General features: G+C 54.2%; 53 non-coding genes across 53 annotated transcripts; all 53 read right to left on the minus strand.

The window, feature by feature from the left end:
* Positions 1 to 154: 154 nt before the first annotated feature.
* LOC132801663 (5S ribosomal RNA) lies at positions 155 to 273 on the minus strand. Its single transcript, XR_009636783.1, has one exon. It is a non-coding gene; the product is annotated as a 5S ribosomal RNA (ribosomal RNA).
* Positions 274 to 434: 161 nt separating this feature from the next.
* Positions 435 to 553, minus strand: LOC132802963 (5S ribosomal RNA). The gene has a single exon (XR_009638068.1). It is a non-coding gene; the product is annotated as a 5S ribosomal RNA (ribosomal RNA).
* Positions 554 to 713: 160 nt separating this feature from the next.
* Positions 714 to 832, minus strand: LOC132802964 (5S ribosomal RNA). The gene has a single exon (XR_009638069.1). It is a non-coding gene; the product is annotated as a 5S ribosomal RNA (ribosomal RNA).
* Positions 833 to 993: 161 nt separating this feature from the next.
* Positions 994 to 1112, minus strand: LOC132802377 (5S ribosomal RNA). The gene has a single exon (XR_009637501.1). It is a non-coding gene; the product is annotated as a 5S ribosomal RNA (ribosomal RNA).
* A 161-nt stretch (positions 1113 to 1273) lies between these two features.
* LOC132802965 (5S ribosomal RNA) lies at positions 1274 to 1392 on the minus strand. Its single transcript, XR_009638070.1, has one exon. It is a non-coding gene; the product is annotated as a 5S ribosomal RNA (ribosomal RNA).
* A 162-nt stretch (positions 1393 to 1554) lies between these two features.
* Positions 1555 to 1673, minus strand: LOC132802966 (5S ribosomal RNA). Its single transcript, XR_009638071.1, has one exon. It is a non-coding gene; the product is annotated as a 5S ribosomal RNA (ribosomal RNA).
* Positions 1674 to 1833: 160 nt separating this feature from the next.
* LOC132802378 (5S ribosomal RNA) lies at positions 1834 to 1952 on the minus strand. The gene has a single exon (XR_009637502.1). It is a non-coding gene; the product is annotated as a 5S ribosomal RNA (ribosomal RNA).
* A 161-nt stretch (positions 1953 to 2113) lies between these two features.
* Positions 2114 to 2232, minus strand: LOC132802967 (5S ribosomal RNA). Its single transcript, XR_009638072.1, has one exon. It is a non-coding gene; the product is annotated as a 5S ribosomal RNA (ribosomal RNA).
* Positions 2233 to 2393: 161 nt separating this feature from the next.
* On the minus strand, positions 2394 to 2512 carry LOC132802301 (5S ribosomal RNA). Its single transcript, XR_009637425.1, has one exon. It is a non-coding gene; the product is annotated as a 5S ribosomal RNA (ribosomal RNA).
* Positions 2513 to 2673: 161 nt separating this feature from the next.
* On the minus strand, positions 2674 to 2792 carry LOC132802968 (5S ribosomal RNA). Its single transcript, XR_009638073.1, has one exon. It is a non-coding gene; the product is annotated as a 5S ribosomal RNA (ribosomal RNA).
* A 162-nt stretch (positions 2793 to 2954) lies between these two features.
* LOC132802004 (5S ribosomal RNA) lies at positions 2955 to 3073 on the minus strand. The gene has a single exon (XR_009637125.1). It is a non-coding gene; the product is annotated as a 5S ribosomal RNA (ribosomal RNA).
* A 160-nt stretch (positions 3074 to 3233) lies between these two features.
* LOC132801664 (5S ribosomal RNA) lies at positions 3234 to 3352 on the minus strand. The gene has a single exon (XR_009636784.1). It is a non-coding gene; the product is annotated as a 5S ribosomal RNA (ribosomal RNA).
* A 162-nt stretch (positions 3353 to 3514) lies between these two features.
* Positions 3515 to 3633, minus strand: LOC132802310 (5S ribosomal RNA). The gene has a single exon (XR_009637434.1). It is a non-coding gene; the product is annotated as a 5S ribosomal RNA (ribosomal RNA).
* Positions 3634 to 3794: 161 nt separating this feature from the next.
* On the minus strand, positions 3795 to 3913 carry LOC132801695 (5S ribosomal RNA). Its single transcript, XR_009636815.1, has one exon. It is a non-coding gene; the product is annotated as a 5S ribosomal RNA (ribosomal RNA).
* Positions 3914 to 4073: 160 nt separating this feature from the next.
* On the minus strand, positions 4074 to 4192 carry LOC132802969 (5S ribosomal RNA). Its single transcript, XR_009638074.1, has one exon. It is a non-coding gene; the product is annotated as a 5S ribosomal RNA (ribosomal RNA).
* A 161-nt stretch (positions 4193 to 4353) lies between these two features.
* LOC132802379 (5S ribosomal RNA) lies at positions 4354 to 4472 on the minus strand. Its single transcript, XR_009637503.1, has one exon. It is a non-coding gene; the product is annotated as a 5S ribosomal RNA (ribosomal RNA).
* A 161-nt stretch (positions 4473 to 4633) lies between these two features.
* Positions 4634 to 4752, minus strand: LOC132802970 (5S ribosomal RNA). The gene has a single exon (XR_009638075.1). It is a non-coding gene; the product is annotated as a 5S ribosomal RNA (ribosomal RNA).
* Positions 4753 to 4913: 161 nt separating this feature from the next.
* On the minus strand, positions 4914 to 5032 carry LOC132801472 (5S ribosomal RNA). Its single transcript, XR_009636588.1, has one exon. It is a non-coding gene; the product is annotated as a 5S ribosomal RNA (ribosomal RNA).
* Positions 5033 to 5192: 160 nt separating this feature from the next.
* On the minus strand, positions 5193 to 5311 carry LOC132801665 (5S ribosomal RNA). Its single transcript, XR_009636785.1, has one exon. It is a non-coding gene; the product is annotated as a 5S ribosomal RNA (ribosomal RNA).
* A 161-nt stretch (positions 5312 to 5472) lies between these two features.
* On the minus strand, positions 5473 to 5591 carry LOC132802971 (5S ribosomal RNA). The gene has a single exon (XR_009638076.1). It is a non-coding gene; the product is annotated as a 5S ribosomal RNA (ribosomal RNA).
* Positions 5592 to 5750: 159 nt separating this feature from the next.
* On the minus strand, positions 5751 to 5869 carry LOC132802973 (5S ribosomal RNA). The gene has a single exon (XR_009638078.1). It is a non-coding gene; the product is annotated as a 5S ribosomal RNA (ribosomal RNA).
* A 161-nt stretch (positions 5870 to 6030) lies between these two features.
* LOC132802380 (5S ribosomal RNA) lies at positions 6031 to 6149 on the minus strand. Its single transcript, XR_009637504.1, has one exon. It is a non-coding gene; the product is annotated as a 5S ribosomal RNA (ribosomal RNA).
* A 161-nt stretch (positions 6150 to 6310) lies between these two features.
* On the minus strand, positions 6311 to 6429 carry LOC132802974 (5S ribosomal RNA). Its single transcript, XR_009638079.1, has one exon. It is a non-coding gene; the product is annotated as a 5S ribosomal RNA (ribosomal RNA).
* Positions 6430 to 6591: 162 nt separating this feature from the next.
* LOC132802975 (5S ribosomal RNA) lies at positions 6592 to 6710 on the minus strand. Its single transcript, XR_009638080.1, has one exon. It is a non-coding gene; the product is annotated as a 5S ribosomal RNA (ribosomal RNA).
* A 159-nt stretch (positions 6711 to 6869) lies between these two features.
* LOC132802381 (5S ribosomal RNA) lies at positions 6870 to 6988 on the minus strand. Its single transcript, XR_009637505.1, has one exon. It is a non-coding gene; the product is annotated as a 5S ribosomal RNA (ribosomal RNA).
* A 161-nt stretch (positions 6989 to 7149) lies between these two features.
* On the minus strand, positions 7150 to 7268 carry LOC132802976 (5S ribosomal RNA). The gene has a single exon (XR_009638081.1). It is a non-coding gene; the product is annotated as a 5S ribosomal RNA (ribosomal RNA).
* A 162-nt stretch (positions 7269 to 7430) lies between these two features.
* LOC132802977 (5S ribosomal RNA) lies at positions 7431 to 7549 on the minus strand. Its single transcript, XR_009638083.1, has one exon. It is a non-coding gene; the product is annotated as a 5S ribosomal RNA (ribosomal RNA).
* A 161-nt stretch (positions 7550 to 7710) lies between these two features.
* Positions 7711 to 7829, minus strand: LOC132802978 (5S ribosomal RNA). The gene has a single exon (XR_009638084.1). It is a non-coding gene; the product is annotated as a 5S ribosomal RNA (ribosomal RNA).
* Positions 7830 to 7991: 162 nt separating this feature from the next.
* Positions 7992 to 8110, minus strand: LOC132802979 (5S ribosomal RNA). The gene has a single exon (XR_009638085.1). It is a non-coding gene; the product is annotated as a 5S ribosomal RNA (ribosomal RNA).
* Positions 8111 to 8270: 160 nt separating this feature from the next.
* LOC132801147 (5S ribosomal RNA) lies at positions 8271 to 8389 on the minus strand. Its single transcript, XR_009636263.1, has one exon. It is a non-coding gene; the product is annotated as a 5S ribosomal RNA (ribosomal RNA).
* Positions 8390 to 8550: 161 nt separating this feature from the next.
* LOC132802980 (5S ribosomal RNA) lies at positions 8551 to 8669 on the minus strand. Its single transcript, XR_009638086.1, has one exon. It is a non-coding gene; the product is annotated as a 5S ribosomal RNA (ribosomal RNA).
* Positions 8670 to 8829: 160 nt separating this feature from the next.
* Positions 8830 to 8948, minus strand: LOC132801148 (5S ribosomal RNA). The gene has a single exon (XR_009636264.1). It is a non-coding gene; the product is annotated as a 5S ribosomal RNA (ribosomal RNA).
* Positions 8949 to 9109: 161 nt separating this feature from the next.
* LOC132801244 (5S ribosomal RNA) lies at positions 9110 to 9228 on the minus strand. Its single transcript, XR_009636360.1, has one exon. It is a non-coding gene; the product is annotated as a 5S ribosomal RNA (ribosomal RNA).
* Positions 9229 to 9389: 161 nt separating this feature from the next.
* On the minus strand, positions 9390 to 9508 carry LOC132801844 (5S ribosomal RNA). The gene has a single exon (XR_009636965.1). It is a non-coding gene; the product is annotated as a 5S ribosomal RNA (ribosomal RNA).
* A 163-nt stretch (positions 9509 to 9671) lies between these two features.
* On the minus strand, positions 9672 to 9790 carry LOC132801784 (5S ribosomal RNA). The gene has a single exon (XR_009636905.1). It is a non-coding gene; the product is annotated as a 5S ribosomal RNA (ribosomal RNA).
* A 161-nt stretch (positions 9791 to 9951) lies between these two features.
* LOC132802981 (5S ribosomal RNA) lies at positions 9952 to 10070 on the minus strand. Its single transcript, XR_009638087.1, has one exon. It is a non-coding gene; the product is annotated as a 5S ribosomal RNA (ribosomal RNA).
* Positions 10071 to 10232: 162 nt separating this feature from the next.
* Positions 10233 to 10351, minus strand: LOC132802534 (5S ribosomal RNA). Its single transcript, XR_009637660.1, has one exon. It is a non-coding gene; the product is annotated as a 5S ribosomal RNA (ribosomal RNA).
* Positions 10352 to 10512: 161 nt separating this feature from the next.
* LOC132802982 (5S ribosomal RNA) lies at positions 10513 to 10631 on the minus strand. Its single transcript, XR_009638088.1, has one exon. It is a non-coding gene; the product is annotated as a 5S ribosomal RNA (ribosomal RNA).
* Positions 10632 to 10792: 161 nt separating this feature from the next.
* Positions 10793 to 10911, minus strand: LOC132802984 (5S ribosomal RNA). The gene has a single exon (XR_009638090.1). It is a non-coding gene; the product is annotated as a 5S ribosomal RNA (ribosomal RNA).
* A 161-nt stretch (positions 10912 to 11072) lies between these two features.
* Positions 11073 to 11191, minus strand: LOC132801845 (5S ribosomal RNA). The gene has a single exon (XR_009636966.1). It is a non-coding gene; the product is annotated as a 5S ribosomal RNA (ribosomal RNA).
* A 162-nt stretch (positions 11192 to 11353) lies between these two features.
* LOC132801785 (5S ribosomal RNA) lies at positions 11354 to 11472 on the minus strand. Its single transcript, XR_009636906.1, has one exon. It is a non-coding gene; the product is annotated as a 5S ribosomal RNA (ribosomal RNA).
* A 161-nt stretch (positions 11473 to 11633) lies between these two features.
* On the minus strand, positions 11634 to 11752 carry LOC132801554 (5S ribosomal RNA). Its single transcript, XR_009636671.1, has one exon. It is a non-coding gene; the product is annotated as a 5S ribosomal RNA (ribosomal RNA).
* Positions 11753 to 11913: 161 nt separating this feature from the next.
* On the minus strand, positions 11914 to 12032 carry LOC132802985 (5S ribosomal RNA). The gene has a single exon (XR_009638091.1). It is a non-coding gene; the product is annotated as a 5S ribosomal RNA (ribosomal RNA).
* A 161-nt stretch (positions 12033 to 12193) lies between these two features.
* LOC132802382 (5S ribosomal RNA) lies at positions 12194 to 12312 on the minus strand. The gene has a single exon (XR_009637506.1). It is a non-coding gene; the product is annotated as a 5S ribosomal RNA (ribosomal RNA).
* A 162-nt stretch (positions 12313 to 12474) lies between these two features.
* LOC132802986 (5S ribosomal RNA) lies at positions 12475 to 12593 on the minus strand. Its single transcript, XR_009638092.1, has one exon. It is a non-coding gene; the product is annotated as a 5S ribosomal RNA (ribosomal RNA).
* A 163-nt stretch (positions 12594 to 12756) lies between these two features.
* On the minus strand, positions 12757 to 12875 carry LOC132802987 (5S ribosomal RNA). The gene has a single exon (XR_009638093.1). It is a non-coding gene; the product is annotated as a 5S ribosomal RNA (ribosomal RNA).
* Positions 12876 to 13037: 162 nt separating this feature from the next.
* Positions 13038 to 13156, minus strand: LOC132802988 (5S ribosomal RNA). Its single transcript, XR_009638094.1, has one exon. It is a non-coding gene; the product is annotated as a 5S ribosomal RNA (ribosomal RNA).
* A 162-nt stretch (positions 13157 to 13318) lies between these two features.
* Positions 13319 to 13437, minus strand: LOC132802990 (5S ribosomal RNA). Its single transcript, XR_009638096.1, has one exon. It is a non-coding gene; the product is annotated as a 5S ribosomal RNA (ribosomal RNA).
* Positions 13438 to 13598: 161 nt separating this feature from the next.
* LOC132801700 (5S ribosomal RNA) lies at positions 13599 to 13717 on the minus strand. Its single transcript, XR_009636820.1, has one exon. It is a non-coding gene; the product is annotated as a 5S ribosomal RNA (ribosomal RNA).
* A 162-nt stretch (positions 13718 to 13879) lies between these two features.
* Positions 13880 to 13998, minus strand: LOC132802991 (5S ribosomal RNA). The gene has a single exon (XR_009638097.1). It is a non-coding gene; the product is annotated as a 5S ribosomal RNA (ribosomal RNA).
* Positions 13999 to 14158: 160 nt separating this feature from the next.
* LOC132801149 (5S ribosomal RNA) lies at positions 14159 to 14277 on the minus strand. The gene has a single exon (XR_009636265.1). It is a non-coding gene; the product is annotated as a 5S ribosomal RNA (ribosomal RNA).
* A 162-nt stretch (positions 14278 to 14439) lies between these two features.
* On the minus strand, positions 14440 to 14558 carry LOC132801787 (5S ribosomal RNA). Its single transcript, XR_009636908.1, has one exon. It is a non-coding gene; the product is annotated as a 5S ribosomal RNA (ribosomal RNA).
* A 161-nt stretch (positions 14559 to 14719) lies between these two features.
* Positions 14720 to 14838, minus strand: LOC132802992 (5S ribosomal RNA). The gene has a single exon (XR_009638098.1). It is a non-coding gene; the product is annotated as a 5S ribosomal RNA (ribosomal RNA).
* Between the last annotated feature and the right edge of the window lie 98 nt (positions 14839 to 14936).

Here is a 14936-nt window from a genome sequence, read left to right on the forward strand (position 1 = left end):
GTGATGCTAAAGAATGGATATAAGGAAAAGAAGCAGCGCAGCAGGTCCGCATGCGTTCGGCGGGATCCGGGCGAGTTCCCTCGGTCGGGCCGAGAGAAAAGGGAAACTCCGAGGGTGAAAGGCGCGGGGAAAGAGAGGAAAAAAAAAAAAAAAAGGGGTGCAACACGAGGACTTCCCAGGAGGTCACCCATCCTAGTACTACTCTCGCCCAAGCGCGCTTAACTTCGGAGTTCTGATGGGATCCGGTGCATTAGTGCTGGTATGATCGCACCCGACATGGTGATGCTAAAGAATGGATATAAGGAAAAGAAGCAGCGCAGCAGGTCCGCATGCGTTCGGCGCGATCCGGGCGAGTTCCCTCGGTCGGGCCGGGAGAAAAGGGAAACTCCGAGGGTGAACGGCGCGGGGAAAGAGAGGAAAAAAAAAAAAAAAAAGGGGTGCAACACGAGGACTTCCCAGGAGGTCACCCATCCTAGTACTACTCTCGCCCAAGCACGCTTAACTTCGGAGTTCTGATGGGATCCGGTGCATTAGTGCTGGTATGATCGCACCCGAAATGGTGATGCTAAAGAATGGATATAAGGAAAAGAAGCAGCGCAGCAGGTCCGCATGCGTTCGGCGCGATCCGGGCGAGTTCCCTCGGTCGGGCCGGGAGAAAAGGGAAACTCCGAGGGTGAAAGGCGCGGGGAAAGAGAGGAAAAAAAAAAAAAAAAGGGGTGCAACACGAGGACTTCCCAGGAGGTCACCCATCCTAGTACTACTCTCGCCCAAGCACGCTTAACTTCGGAGTTCTGATGGGATCCGGTGCATTAGTGCTGGTATGATCGCACCCGACATGGTGATGCTAAAGAATGGATATAAGGAAAAGAAGCAGCGCAGCAGGTCCGCATGCGTTCGGCGCGATCCGGGCGAGTTCCCTCGGTCGGGCCGGGAGAAAAGGGAAACTCCGAGGGTGAAAGGCGCGGGGAAAGAGAGGAAAAAAAAAAAAAAAAAAGGGTGCAACACGAGGACTTCCCAGGAGGTCACCCATCCTAGTACTACTCTCCCCCAAGCACGCTTAACTTCGGAGTTCTGATGGGATCCCGTGCATTAGTGCTGGTATGATCGCACACGACATGGTGATGCTAAAGAATGGATATAAGGAAAAGAAGCAGTGCAGCAGGTCCGCATGCGTTCGGCGCGATCCGGGCGAGTTCCCTCGGTCGGGCCGGGAGAAAAGGGAAACTCCGAGGGTGAACGGCGCGGGGAAAGAGAGGAAAAAAAAAAAAAAAAAGGGGTGCAACACGAGGACTTCCCAGGAGGTCACCCATCCTAGTACTACTCTCGCCCAAGCACGCTTAACTTCGGAGTTCTGATGGGATCCGGTGCATTAGTGCTGGTATGATCGCACCCGACATGGTGATGCTAAAGAATGGATATAAGGAAAAGAAGCAGCGCAGCAGGTCCGCATGCGTTCGGCGCGATCCGGGCGAGTTCCCTCGGTCGGGCCGGGAGAAAAGGGAAACTCCGAGGGTGAAAGGCGCGGGGAAAGAGAGGAAAAAAAAAAAAAAAAAAGGGGTGCAACACGAGGACTTCCCAGGAGGTCACCCATCCTAGTACTACTCTCGCCCAAGCACGCTTAACTTCGGAGTTCTGATGGGATCCGGTGCATTAGTGCTGGTATGATCGCACCCGACATGGTGATGCTAAAGAATGGATATAAGGAAAAGAAGCAGCGCAGCAGGTCCGCATGCGTTCGGCGCGATCCGGGCGAGTTCCCTCGGTCGGGCCGGGAGAAAAGGGAAACTCCGAGGGTGAACGGCGCGGGGAAAGAGAGGAAAAAAAAAAAAAAAAAGGGTGCAACACGAGGACTTCCCAGGAGGTCACCCATCCTAGTACTACTCTCCCCCAAGCACGCTTAACTTCGGAGTTCTGATGGGATCCCGTGCATTAGTGCTGGTATGATCGCACACGACATGGTGATGCTAAAGAATGGATATAAGGAAAAGAAGCAGTGCAGCAGGTCCGCATGCGTTCGGCGCGATCCGGGCGAGTTCCCTCGGTCGGGCCGGGAGAAAAGGGAAACTCCGAGGGTGAACGGCGCGGGGAAAGAGAGGAAAAAAAAAAAAAAAAAGGGGTGCAACACGAGGACTTCCCAGGAGGTCACCCATCCTAGTACTACTCTCGCCCAAGCACGCTTAACTTCGGAGTTCTGATGGGATCCGGTGCATTAGTGCTGGTATGATCGCACCCGACATGGTGATGCTAAAGAATGGATATAAGGAAAAGAAGCAGCGCAGCAGGTCCGCATGCGTTCGGCGCGATCCGGGCGAGTTCCCTCGGTCGGGCCGGGAGAAAAGGGAAACTCCGAGGGTGAAAGGCGCGGGGAAAGAGAGGAAAAAAAAAAAAAAAAAAGGGTGCAACACGAGAACTTCCCAGGAGGTCACCCATCCTAGTACTACTCTCCCCCAAGCACGCTTAACTTCGGAGTTCTGATGGGATCCCGTGCATTAGTGCTGGTATGATCGCACACGACATGGTGATGCTAAAGAATGGATATAAGGAAAAGAAGCAGTGCAGCAGGTCCGCATGCGTTCGGCGCGATCCGGGCGAGTTCCCTCGGTCGGGCCGGGAGAAAAGGGAAACTCCGAGGGTGAACGGCGCGGGGAAAGAGAGGAAAAAAAAAAAAAAAAAGGGGTGCAACACGAGGACTTCCCAGGAGGTCACCCATCCTAGTACTACTCTCGCCCAAGCACGCTTAACTTCGGAGTTCTGATGGGATCCGGTGCATTAGTGCTGGTATGATCGCACCCGACATGGTGATGCTAAAGAATGGATATAAGGAAAAGAAGCAGCGCAGCAGGTCCGCATGCGTTCGGCGGGATCCGGGCGAGTTCCCTCGGTCGGGCCGGGAGAAAAGGGAAACTCCGAGGGTGAACGGCGCGGGGAAAGAGAGGAAAAAAAAAAAAAAAAAAGGGGTGCAACACGAGGACTCCCCAGGAGGTCACCCATCCTAGTACTACTCTCGCCCAAGCACGCTTAACTTCGGAGTTCTGATGGGATCCGGTGAATTAGTGCTGGTATGATCGCACCCGACATGGTGATGCTAAAGAATGGATATAAGGAAAAGAAGCAGCGCAGCAGGTCCGCATGCGTTCGGCGGGATCCGGGCGAGTTCCCTCGGTCGGGCCGAGAGAAAAGGGAAACTCCGAGGGTGAAAGGCGCGGGGAAAGAGAGGAAAAAAAAAAAAAAAAGGGGTGCAACACGAGGACTTCCCAGGAGGTCACCCATCCTAGTACTACTCTCGCCCAAGCGCGCTTAACTTCGGAGTTCTGATGGGATCCGGTGCATTAGTGCTGGTATGATCGCACCCGACATGGTGATGCTAAAGAATGGATATAAGGAAAAGAAGCAGCGCAGCAGGTCCGCATGCGTTCGGCGCGATCCGGGCGAGTTCCCTCGGTCGGGCCGGGAGAAAAGGGAAACTCCGAGGGTGAAAGGCGCGGGGAAAGAGAGGAAAAAAAAAAAAAAAAAAGGGGTGCAACACGAGGACTTCCCAGGAGGTCACCCATCCTAGTACTACTCTCCCCCAAGCACGCTTAACTTCGGAGTTCTGATGGGATCCCGTGCATTAGTGCTGGTATGATCGCACACGACATGGTGATGCTAAAGAATGGATATAAGGAAAAGAAGCAGCGCAGCAGGTCCGCATGCGTTCGGCGCGATCCGGGCGAGTTCCCTCGGTCGGGCCGGGAGAAAAGGGAAACTCCGAGGGTGAACGGCGCGGGGAAAGAGAGGAAAAAAAAAAAAAAAAAGGGGTGCAACACGAGGACTTCCCAGGAGGTCACCCATCCTAGTACTACTCTCGCCCAAGCACGCTTAACTTCGGAGTTCTGATGGGATCCGGTGCATTAGTGCTGGTATGATCGCACCGGAAATGGTGATGCTAAAGAATGGATATAAGGAAAAGAAGCAGCGCAGCAGGTCCGCATGCGTTCGGCGCGATCCGGGCGAGTTCCCTCGGTCGGGCCGGGAGAAAAGGGAAACTCCGAGGGTGAAAGGCGCGGGGAAAGAGAGGAAAAAAAAAAAAAAAAGGGGTGCAACACGAGGACTTCCCAGGAGGTCACCCATCCTAGTACTACTCTCGCCCAAGCACGCTTAACTTCGGAGTTCTGATGGGATCCGGTGCATTAGTGCTGGTATGATCGCACCCGACATGGTGATGCTAAATAATGGATATAAGGAAAAGAAGCAGCGCAGCAGGTCCGCATGCGTTCGGCGCGATCCGGGCGAGTTCCCTCGGTCGGGCCGGGAGAAAAGGGAAACTCCAAGGGTGAAAGGCGCGGGGAAAGAGAGGAAAAAAAAAAAAAAAAAAGGGTGCAACACGAGGACTTCCCAGGAGGTCACCCATCCTAGTACTACTCTCCCCCAAGCACGCTTAACTTCGGAGTTCTGATGGGATCCCGTGCATTAGTGCTGGTATGATCGCACACGACATGGTGATGCTAAAGAATGGATATAAGGAAAAGAAGCAGTGCAGCAGGTCCGCATGCGTTCGGCGCGATCCGGGCGAGTTCCCTCGGTCGGGCCGGGAGAAAAGGGAAACTCCGAGGGTGAACGGCGCGGGGAAAGAGAGGAAAAAAAAAAAAAAAAAGGGGTGCAACACGAGGACTTCCCAGGAGGTCACCCATCCTAGTACTACTCTCGCCCAAGCACGCTTAACTTCGGAGTTCTGATGGGATCCGGTGCATTAGTGCTGGTATGATCGCACCCGACATGGTGATGCTAAAGAATGGATATAAGGAAAAGAAGCAGCGCAGCAGGTCCGCATGCGTTCGGCGCGATCCGGGCGAGTTCCCTCGGTCGGGCCGGGAGAAAAGGGAAACTCCGAGGGTGAAAGGCGCGGGGAAAGAGAGGAAAAAAAAAAAAAAAAAGGGGTGCAACACGAGGACTTCCCAGGAGGTCACCCATCCTAGTACTACTCTCGCCCAAGCACGCTTAACTTCGGAGTTCTGATGGGATCCGGTGAATTAGTGCTGGTATGATCGCACCCGACATGGTGATGCTAAAGAATGGATATAAGGAAAAGAAGCAGCGCAGCAGGTCCGCATGCGTTCGGCGGGATCCGGGCGAGTTCCCTCGGTCGGGCCGAGAGAAAAGGGAAACTCCGAGGGTGAAAGGCGCGGGGAAAGAGAGGAAAAAAAAAAAAAAAAGGGGTGCAACACGAGGACTTCCCAGGAGGTCACCCATCCTAGTACTACTCTCGCCCAAGCGCGCTTAACTTCGGAGTTCTGATGGGATCCGGTGCATTAGTGCTGGTATGATCGCACCCGACATGGTGATGCTAAAGAATGGATATAAGGAAAAGAAGCAGCGCAGCAGGTCCGCATGCGTTCGGCGCGATCCGGGCGAGTTCCCTCGGTCGGGCCGGGAGAAAAGGGAAACTCCGAGGGTGAACGGCGCGGGGAAAGAGAGGAAAAAAAAAAAAAAAAAGGGGTGCAACACGAGGACTTCCCAGGAGGTCACCCATCCTAGTACTACTCTCGCCCAAGCACGCTTAACTTCGGAGTTCTGATGGGATCCGGTGCATTAGTGCTGGTATGATCGCACCCGAAATGGTGATGCTAAAGAATGGATATAAGGAAAAGAAGCAGCGCAGCAGGTCCGCATGCGTTCGGCGCGATCCGGGCGAGTTCCCTCGGTCGGGCCGGGAGAAAAGGGAAACTCCGAGGGTGAAAGGCGCGGGGAAAGAGAGGAAAAAAAAAAAAAAAGGGGTGCAACACGAGGACTTCCCAGGAGGTCACCCATCCTAGTACTACTCTCGCCCAAGCACGCTTAACTTCGGAGTTCTGATGGGATCCGGTGCATTAGTGCTGGTATGATCGCACCCGACATGGTGATGCTAAAGAATGGATATAAGGAAAAGAAGCAGCGCAGCAGGTCCGCATGCGTTCGGCGCGATCCGGGCGAGTTCCCTCGGTCGGGCCGGGAGAAAAGGGAAACTCCGAGGGTGAAAGGCGCGGGGAAAGAGAGGAAAAAAAAAAAAAAAAAAGGGTGCAACACGAGGACTTCCCAGGAGGTCACCCATCCTAGTACTACTCTCCCCCAAGCACGCTTAACTTCGGAGTTCTGATGGGATCCCGTGCATTAGTGCTGGTATGATCGCACACGACATGGTGATGCTAAAGAATGGATATAAGGAAAAGAAGCAGTGCAGCAGGTCCGCATGCGTTCGGCGCGATCCGGGCGAGTTCCCTCGGTCGGGCCGGGAGAAAAGGGAAACTCCGAGGGTGAACGGCGCGGGGAAAGAGAGGAAAAAAAAAAAAAAAAAGGGGTGCAACACGAGGACTTCCCAGGAGGTCACCCATCCTAGTACTACTCTCGCCCAAGCACGCTTAACTTCGGAGTTCTGATGGGATCCGGTGCATTAGTGCTGGTATGATCGCACCCGACATGGTGATGCTAAAGAATGGATATAAGGAAAAGAAGCAGCGCAGCAGGTCCGCATGCGTTCGGCGCGATCCGGGCGAGTTCCCTCGGTCGGGCCGGGAGAAAAGGGAAACTCCGAGGGTGAAAGGCGCGGGGAAAGAGAGGAAAAAAAAAAAAAAAAAAGGGGTGCAACACGAGGACTTCCCAGGAGGTCACCCATCCTAGTACTACTCTCGCCCAAGCACGCTTAACTTCGGAGTTCTGATGGGATCCGGTGCATTAGTGCTGGTATGATCGCACCCGACATGGTGATGCTAAAGAATGGATATAAGGAAAAGAAGCAGCGCAGCAGGTCCGCATGCGTTCGGCGCGATCCGGGCGAGTTCCCTCGGTCGGGCCGGGAGAAAAGGGAAACTCCGAGGGTGAAAGGCGCGGGGAAAGAGAGGAAAAAAAAAAAAAAAAGGGTGCAACACGAGGACTTCCCAGGAGGTCACCCATCCTAGTACTACTCTCCCCCAAGCACGCTTAACTTCGGAGTTCTGATGGGATCCCGTGCATTAGTGCTGGTATGATCGCACACGACATGGTGATGCTAAAGAATGGATATAAGGAAAAGAAGCAGTGCAGCAGGTCCGCATGCGTTCGGCGCGATCCGGGCGAGTTCCCTCGGTCGGGCCGGGAGAAAAGGGAAACTCCGAGGGTGAACGGCGCGGGGAAAGAGAGGAAAAAAAAAAAAAAAAAGGGGTGCAACACGAGGACTTCCCAGGAGGTCACCCATCCTAGTACTACTCTCGCCCAAGCACGCTTAACTTCGGAGTTCTGATGGGATCCGGTGCATTAGTGCTGGTATGATCGCACCCGACATGGTGATGCTAAAGAATGGATATAAGGAAAAGAAGCAGCGCAGCAGGTCCGCATGCGTTCGGCGCGATCCGGGCGAGTTCCCTCGGTCGGGCCGGGAGAAAAGGGAAACTCCGAGGGTGAAAGGCGCGGGGAAAGAGAGGAAAAAAAAAAAAAAAAAAGGGGTGCAACACGAGGACTTCCCAGGAGGTCACCCATCCTAGTACTACTCTCGCCCAAGCACGCTTAACTTCGGAGTTCTGATGGGATCCGGTGCATTAGTGCTGGTATGATCGCACCCGACATGGTGATGCTAAAGAATGGATATAAGGAAAAGAAGCAGCGCAGCAGGTCCGCATGCGTTCGGCGCGATCCGGGCGAGTTCCCTCGGTCGGGCCGGGAGAAAAGGGAAACTCCGAGGGTGAAAGGCGCGGGGAAAGAGAGGAAAAAAAAAAAAAAAAAGGGGTGCAACACGAGGACTTCCCAGGAGGTCACCCATCCTAGTACTACTCTCGCCCAAGCACGCTTAACTTCGGAGTTCTGATGGGATCCGGTGCATTAGTGCTGGTATGATCGCACCCGACATGGTGATGCTAAAGAATGGATATAAGGAAAAGAAGCAGCGCAGCAGGTCCGCATGCGTTCGGCGCGATCCGGGCGAGTTCCCTCGGTCGGGCCGGGAGAAAAGGGAAACTCCGAGGGTGAAAGGCGCGGGGAAAGAGAGGAAAAAAAAAAAAAAAAAAGGGGTGCAACACGAGGACTTCCCAGGAGGTCACCCATCCTAGTACTACTCTCGCCCAAGCACGCTTAACTTCGGAGTTCTGATGGGATCCGGTGCATTAGTGCTGGTATGATCGCACCCGACATGGTGATGCTAAAGAATGGATATAAGGAAAAGAAGCAGCGCAGCAGGTCCGCATGCGTTCGGCGCGATCCGGGCGAGTTCCCTCGGTTGGGCCGGGAGAAAAGGGAAACTCCGAGGGTGAAAGGCGCGGGGAAAGAGAGGAAAAAAAAAAAAAAAAAGGGTGCAACACGAGGACTTCCCAGGAGGTCACCCATCCTAGTACTACTCTCGCCCAAGCACGCTTAACTTCGGAGTTCTGATGGGATCCGGTGCATTAGTGCTGGTATGATCGCACCCGACATGGTGATGCTAAAGAATGGATATAAGGAAAAGAAGCAGCGCAGCAGGTCCGCATGCGTTCGGCGCGATCCGGGCGAGTTCCCTCGGTCGGGCCGGGAGAAAAGGGAAACTCCGAGGGTGAAAGGCGCGGGGAAAGAGAGGAAAAAAAAAAAAAAAAAGGGGTGCAACACGAGGACTTCCCAGGAGGTCACCCATCCTAGTACTACTCTCGCCCAAGCACGCTTAACTTCGGAGTTCTGATGGGATCCGGTGCATTAGTGCTGGTATGATCGCACCCGATATGGTGATGCTAAAGAATGGATATAAGGAAAAGAAGCAGCGCAGCAGGTCCGCATGCGTTCGGCGCGATCCGGGCGAGTTCCCTCGGTCGGGCCGGGAGAAAAGGGAAACTCCGAGGGTGAACGGCGCGGGGAAAGAGAGGAAAAAAAAAAAAAAAAAGGGTGCAACACGAGGACTTCCCAGGAGGTCACCCATCCTAGTACTACTCTCGCCCAAGCACGCTTAACTTCGGAGTTCTGATGGGATCCGGTGCATTAGTGCTGGTATGATCGCACCCGACATGGTGATGCTAAAGAATGGATATAAGGAAAAGAAGCAGCGCAGCAGGTCCGCATGCGTTCGGCGCGATCCGGGCGAGTTCCCTCGGTCGGGCCGGGAGAAAAGGGAAACTCCGAGGGTGAAAGGCGCGGGGAAAGAGAGGAAAAAAAAAAAAAAAAAGGGGTGCAACACGAGGACTTCCCAAGAGGTCACCCATCCTAGTACTACTCTCGCCCAAGCACGCTTAACTTCGGAGTTCTGATGGGATCCGGTGCATTAGTGCTGGTATGATCGCACCCGACATGGTGATGCTAAAGAATGGATATAAGGAAAAGAAGCAGCGCAGCAGGTCCGCATGCGTTCGGCGCGATCCGGGCGAGTTCCCTCGGTCGGGCCGGGAGAAAAGGGAAACTCCGAGGGTGAAAGGCGCGGGGAAAGAGAGGAAAAAAAAAAAAAAAAAAGGGTGCAACACGAGGACTTCCCAGGAGGTCACCCATCCTAGTACTACTCTCGCCCAAGCACGCATAACTTCGGAGTTCTGATGGGATCCGGTGCATTAGTGCTGGTATGATCGCACCCGACATGGTGATGCTAAAGAATGGATATAAGGAAAAGAAGCAGCGCAGCAGGTCCGCATGCGTTCGGCGCGATCCGGGCGAGTTCCCTCGGTCGGGCCGGGAGAAAAGGGAAACTCCGAGGGTGAACGGCGCGGGGAAAGAGAGGAAAAAAAAAAAAAAAAAAAGGGGTGCAACACGAGGACTCCCCAGGAGGTCACCCATCCTAGTACTACTCTCGCCCAAGCACGCTTAACTTCGGAGTTCTGATGGGATCCGGTGCATTAGTGCTGGTATGATCGCACCCGACATGGTGATGCTAAAGAATGGATATAAGGAAAAGAAGCAGCGCAGCAGGTCCGCATGCGTTCGGCGGGATCCGGGCGAGTTCCCTCGGTCGGGCCGGGAGAAAAGGGAAACTCCGAGGGTGAAAGGCGCGGGGAAAGAGAGGAAAAAAAAAAAAAAAAAGGGGTGCAACACGAGGACTTCCCAGGAGGTCACCCATCCTAGTACTACTCTCGCCCAAGCACGCTTAACTTCGGAGTTCTGATGGGATCCGGTGCATTAGTGCTGGTATGATCGCACCCGACATGGTGATGCTAAAGAATGGATATAAGGAAAAGAAGCAGCGCAGCAGGTCCGCATGCGTTCGGCGCGATCCGGGCGAGTTCCCTCGGTCGGGCCGGGAGAAAAGGGAAACTCCGAGGGTGAAAGGCGCGGGGAAAGAGAGGAAAAAAAAAAAAAAAAAAGGGGTGCAACACTAGGACTTCCCAGGAGGTCACCCATCCTAGTACTACTCTCCCCCAAGCACGCTTAACTTCGGAGTTCTGATGGGATCCCGTGCATTAGTGCTGGTATGATCGCACACGACATGGTGATGCTAAAGAATGGATATAAGGAAAAGAAGCAGCGCAGCAGGTCCGCATGCGTTCGGCGCGATCCGGGCGAGTTCCCTCGGTCGGGCCGGGAGAAAAGGGAAACTCCGAGGGTGAACGGCGCGGGGAAAGAGAGGAAAAAAAAAAAAAAAAAGGGGTGCAACACGAGGACTTCCCAGGAGGTCACCCATCCTAGTACTACTCTCGCCCAAGCACGCTTAACTTCGGAGTTCTGATGGGATCCGGTGCATTAGTGCTGGTATGATCGCACCCGAAATGGTGATGCTAAAGAATGGATATAAGGAAAAGAAGCAGCGCAGCAGGTCCGCATGCGTTCGGCGCGATCCGGGCGAGTTCCCTCGGTCGGGCCGGGAGAAAAGGGAAACTCCGAGGGTGAAAGGCGCGGGGAAAGAGAGGAAAAAAAAAAAAAAAAAGGGGTGCAACACGAGGACTTCCCAGGAGGTCACCCATCCTAGTACTACTCTCGCCCAAGCACGCTTAACTTCGGAGTTCTGATGGGATCCGGTGCATTAGTGCTGGTATGATCGCACCCGACATGGTGATGCTAAAGAATGGATATAAGGAAAAGAAGCAGCGCAGCAGGTCCGCATGCGTTCGGCGCGATCCGGGCGAGTTCCCTCGGTCGGGCCGGGAGAAAAGGGAAACTCCGAGGGTGAAAGGCGCGGGGAAAGAGAGGAAAAAAAAAAAAAAAAAAGGGTGCAACACGAGGACTTCCCAGGAGGTCACCCATCCTAGTACTACTCTCGCCCAAGCACGCATAACTTCGGAGTTCTGATGGGATCCGGTGCATTAGTGCTGGTATGATCGCACCCGACATGGTGATGCTAAAGAATGGATATAAGGAAAAGAAGCAGCGCAGCAGGTCCGCATGCGTTCGGCGCGATCCGGGCGAGTTCCCTCGGTCGGGCCGGGAGAAAAGGGAAACTCCGAGGGTGAACGGCGCGGGGAAAGAGAGGAAAAAAAAAAAAAAAAAAGGGGTGCAACACGAGGACTCCCCAGGAGGTCACCCATCCTAGTACTACTCTCGCCCAAGCACGCTTAACTTCGGAGTTCTGATGGGATCCGGTGCATTAGTGCTGGTATGATCGCACCCGACATGGTGATGCTAAAGAATGGATATAAGGAAAAGAAGCAGCGCAGCAGGTCCGCATGCGTTCGGCGGGATCCGGGCGAGTTCCCTCGGTCGGGCCGGGAGAAAAGGGAAACTCCGAGGGTGAAAGGCGCGGGGAAAGAGAGGAAAAAAAAAAAAAAAAAGGGGTGCAACACGAGGACTTCCCAGGAGGTCACCCATCCTAGTACTACTCTCGCCCAAGCACGCTTATCTTCGGAGTTCTGATGGGATCCGGTGCATTAGTGCTGGTATGATCGCACCCGAAATGGTGATGCTAAAGAATGGATATAAGGAAAAGAAGCAGCGCAGCAGGTCCGCATGCGTTCGGCGCGATCCGGGCGAGTTCCCTCGGTCGGGCCGGGAGAAAAGGGAAACTCCGAGGGTGAAAGGCGCGGGGAAAGAGAGGAAAAAAAAAAAAAAAAAGGGGTGCAACACGAGGACTTCCCAGGAGGTCACCCATCCTAGTACTACTCTCGCCCAAGCACGCTTAACTTCGGAGTTCTGATGGGATCCGGTGCATTAGTGCTGGTATGATCGCACCCGACATGGTGATGCTAAAGAATGGATATAAGGAAAAGAAGCAGCGCAGCAGGTCCGCATGCGTTCGGCGCGATCCGGGCGAGTTCCCTCGGTCGGGCCGGGAGAAAAGGGAAACTCCGAGGGTGAAAGGCGCGGGGAAAGAGAGGAAAAAAAAAAAAAAAAAAGGGTGCAACACGAGGACTTCCCAGGAGGTCACCCATCCTAGTACTACTCTCCCCCAAGCACGCTTAACTTCGGAGTTCTGATGGGATCCCGTGCATTAGTGCTGGTATGATCGCACACGACATGGTGATGCTAAAGAATGGATATAAGGAAAAGAAGCAGCGCAGCAGGTCCGCATGCGTTCGGCGCGATCCGGGCGAGTTCCCTCGGTCGGGCCGGGAGAAAAGGGAAACTCCGAGGGTGAACGGCGCGGGGAAAGAGAGGAAAAAAAAAAAAAAAAAAGGGGTGCAACACGAGGACTTCCCAGGAGGTCACCCATCCTAGTACTACTCTCGCCCAAGCACGCTTAACTTCGGAGTTCTGATGGGATCCGGTGCATTAGTGCTGGTATGATCGCACCCGACATGGTGATGCTAAAGAATGGATATAAGGAAAAGAAGCAGCGCAGCAGGTCCGCATGCGTTCGGCGCGATCCGGGCGAGTTCCCTCGGTCGGGCCGGGAGAAAAGGGAAACTCCGAGGGTGAAAGGCGCGGGGAAAGAGAGGAAAAAAAAAAAAAAAAAAAGGGGTGCAACACGAGGACTTCCCAGGAGGTCACCCATCCTAGTACTACTCTCGCCCAAGCACGCTTAACTTCGGAGTTCTGATGGGATCCGGTGCATTAGTGCTGGTATGATCGCACCCGACATGGTGATGCTAAAGAATGGATATAAGGAAAAGAAGCAGCGCAGCAGGTCCGCATGCGTTCGGCGCGATCCGGGCGAGTTCCCTCGGTCGGGCCGGGAGAAAAGGGAAACTCCGAGGGTGAAAGGCGCGGGGAAAGAGAGGAAAAAAAAAAAAAAAAAAGGGGTGCAACACGAGGACTTCCCAGGAGGTCACCCATCCTAGTACTACTCTCGCCCAAGCACGCTTAACTTCGGAGTTCTGATGGGATCCGGTGCATTAGTGCTGGTATGATCGCACCCGACATGGTGATGCTAAAGAATGGATATAAGGAAAAGAAGCAGCGCAGCAGGTCCGCATGCGTTCGGCGCGATCCGGGCGAGTTCCCTCGGTCGGGCCGGGAGAAAAGGGAAACTCCGAGGGTGAAAGGCGCGGGGAAAGAGAGGAAAAAAAAAAAAAAAAAAGGGGTGCAACACGAGGACTTCCCAGGAGGTCACCCATCCTAGTACTACTCTCGCCCAAGCACGCTTAACTTCGGAGTTCTGATGGGATCCGGTGCATTAGTGCTGGTATGATCGCACCCGACATGGTGATGCTAAAGAATGGATATAAGGAAAAGAAGCAGCGCAGCAGGTCCGCATGCGTTCGGCGCGATCCGGGCGAGTTCCCTCGGTTGGGCCGGGAGAAAAGGGAAACTCCGAGGGTGAAAGGCGCGGGGAAAGAGAGGAAAAAAAAAAAAAAAAAAGGGTGCAACACGAGGACTTCCCAGGAGGTCACCCATCCTAGTACTACTCTCGCCCAAGCACGCTTAACTTCGAAGTTCTGATGGGATCCGGTGCATTAGTGCTGGTATGATCGCACCCGACATGGTGATGCTAAAGAATGGATATAAGGAAAAGAAGCAGCGCAGCAGGTCCGCATGCGTTCGGCGCGATCCGGGCGAGTTCCCTCCGTCGGGCCGGGAGAAAAGGGAAACTCCGAGGGTGAAAGGCGCGGGGAAAGAGAGGAAAAAAAAAAAAAAAAAAGGGGTGCAACACGAGGACTTCCCAGGAGGTCACCCATCCTAGTACTACTCTCGCCCAAGCACGCTTAACTTCGGAGTTCTGATGGGATCCGGTGCATTAGTGCTGGTATGATCGCACCCGATATGGTGATGCTAAAGAATGGATATAAGGAAAAGAAGCAGCGCAGCAGGTCCGCATGCGTTCGGCGCGATCCGGGCGAGTTCCCTCGGTCGGGCCGGGAGAAAAGGGAAACTCCGAGGGTGAACGGCGCGGGGAAAGAGAGGAAAAAAAAAAAAAAAAAGGGTGCAACACGAGGACTTCCCAGGAGGTCACCCATCCTAGTACTACTCTCGCCCAAGCACGCTTAACTTCGGAGTTCTGATGGGATCCGGTGCATTAGTGCTGGTATGATCGCACCCGACATGGTGATGCTAAAGAATGGATATAAGGAAAAGAAGCAGCGCAGCAGGTCCGCATGCGTTCGGCGCGATCCGGGCGAGTTCCCTCGGTCGGGCCGGGAGAAAAGGGAAACTCCGAGGGTGAACGGCGCGGGGAAAGAGAGGAAAAAAAAAAAAAAAAAAGGGGTGCAACACGAGGACTCCCCAGGAGGTCACCCATCCTAGTACTACTCTCGCCCAAGCACGCTTAACTTCGGAGTTCTGATGGGATCCGGTGCATTAGTGCTGGTATGATCGCACCCGACATGGTGATGCTAAAGAATGGATATAAGGAAAAGAAGCAGCGCAGCAGGTCCGCATGCGTTCGGCGGGATCCGGGCGAGTTCCCTCGGTCGGGCCGGGAGAAAAGGGAAACTCCGAGGGTGAAAGGCGCGGGGAAAGAGAGGAAAAAAAAAAAAAAAAAGGGGTGCAACACGAGGACTTCCCAGGAGGTCACCCATCCTAGTACTACTCTCGCCCAAGCACGCTTAACTTCGGAGTTCTGATGGGATCCGGTGCATTAGTGCTGGTATGATCGCACCCGACATGGTGATGCTAAAGAATGGATATAAGGAAAAGAAGCAGCGCAGCAGGTCCGCATGCGTTCGGCGCGATCCGGGCGAGTTCCCTCGGTCGGGCCG

This window comes from Ziziphus jujuba, chromosome 2, assembly GCF_031755915.1.
Source record: "Ziziphus jujuba cultivar Dongzao chromosome 2, ASM3175591v1".
Lineage (NCBI taxonomy): Eukaryota > Viridiplantae > Streptophyta > Magnoliopsida > Rosales > Rhamnaceae > Ziziphus > Ziziphus jujuba.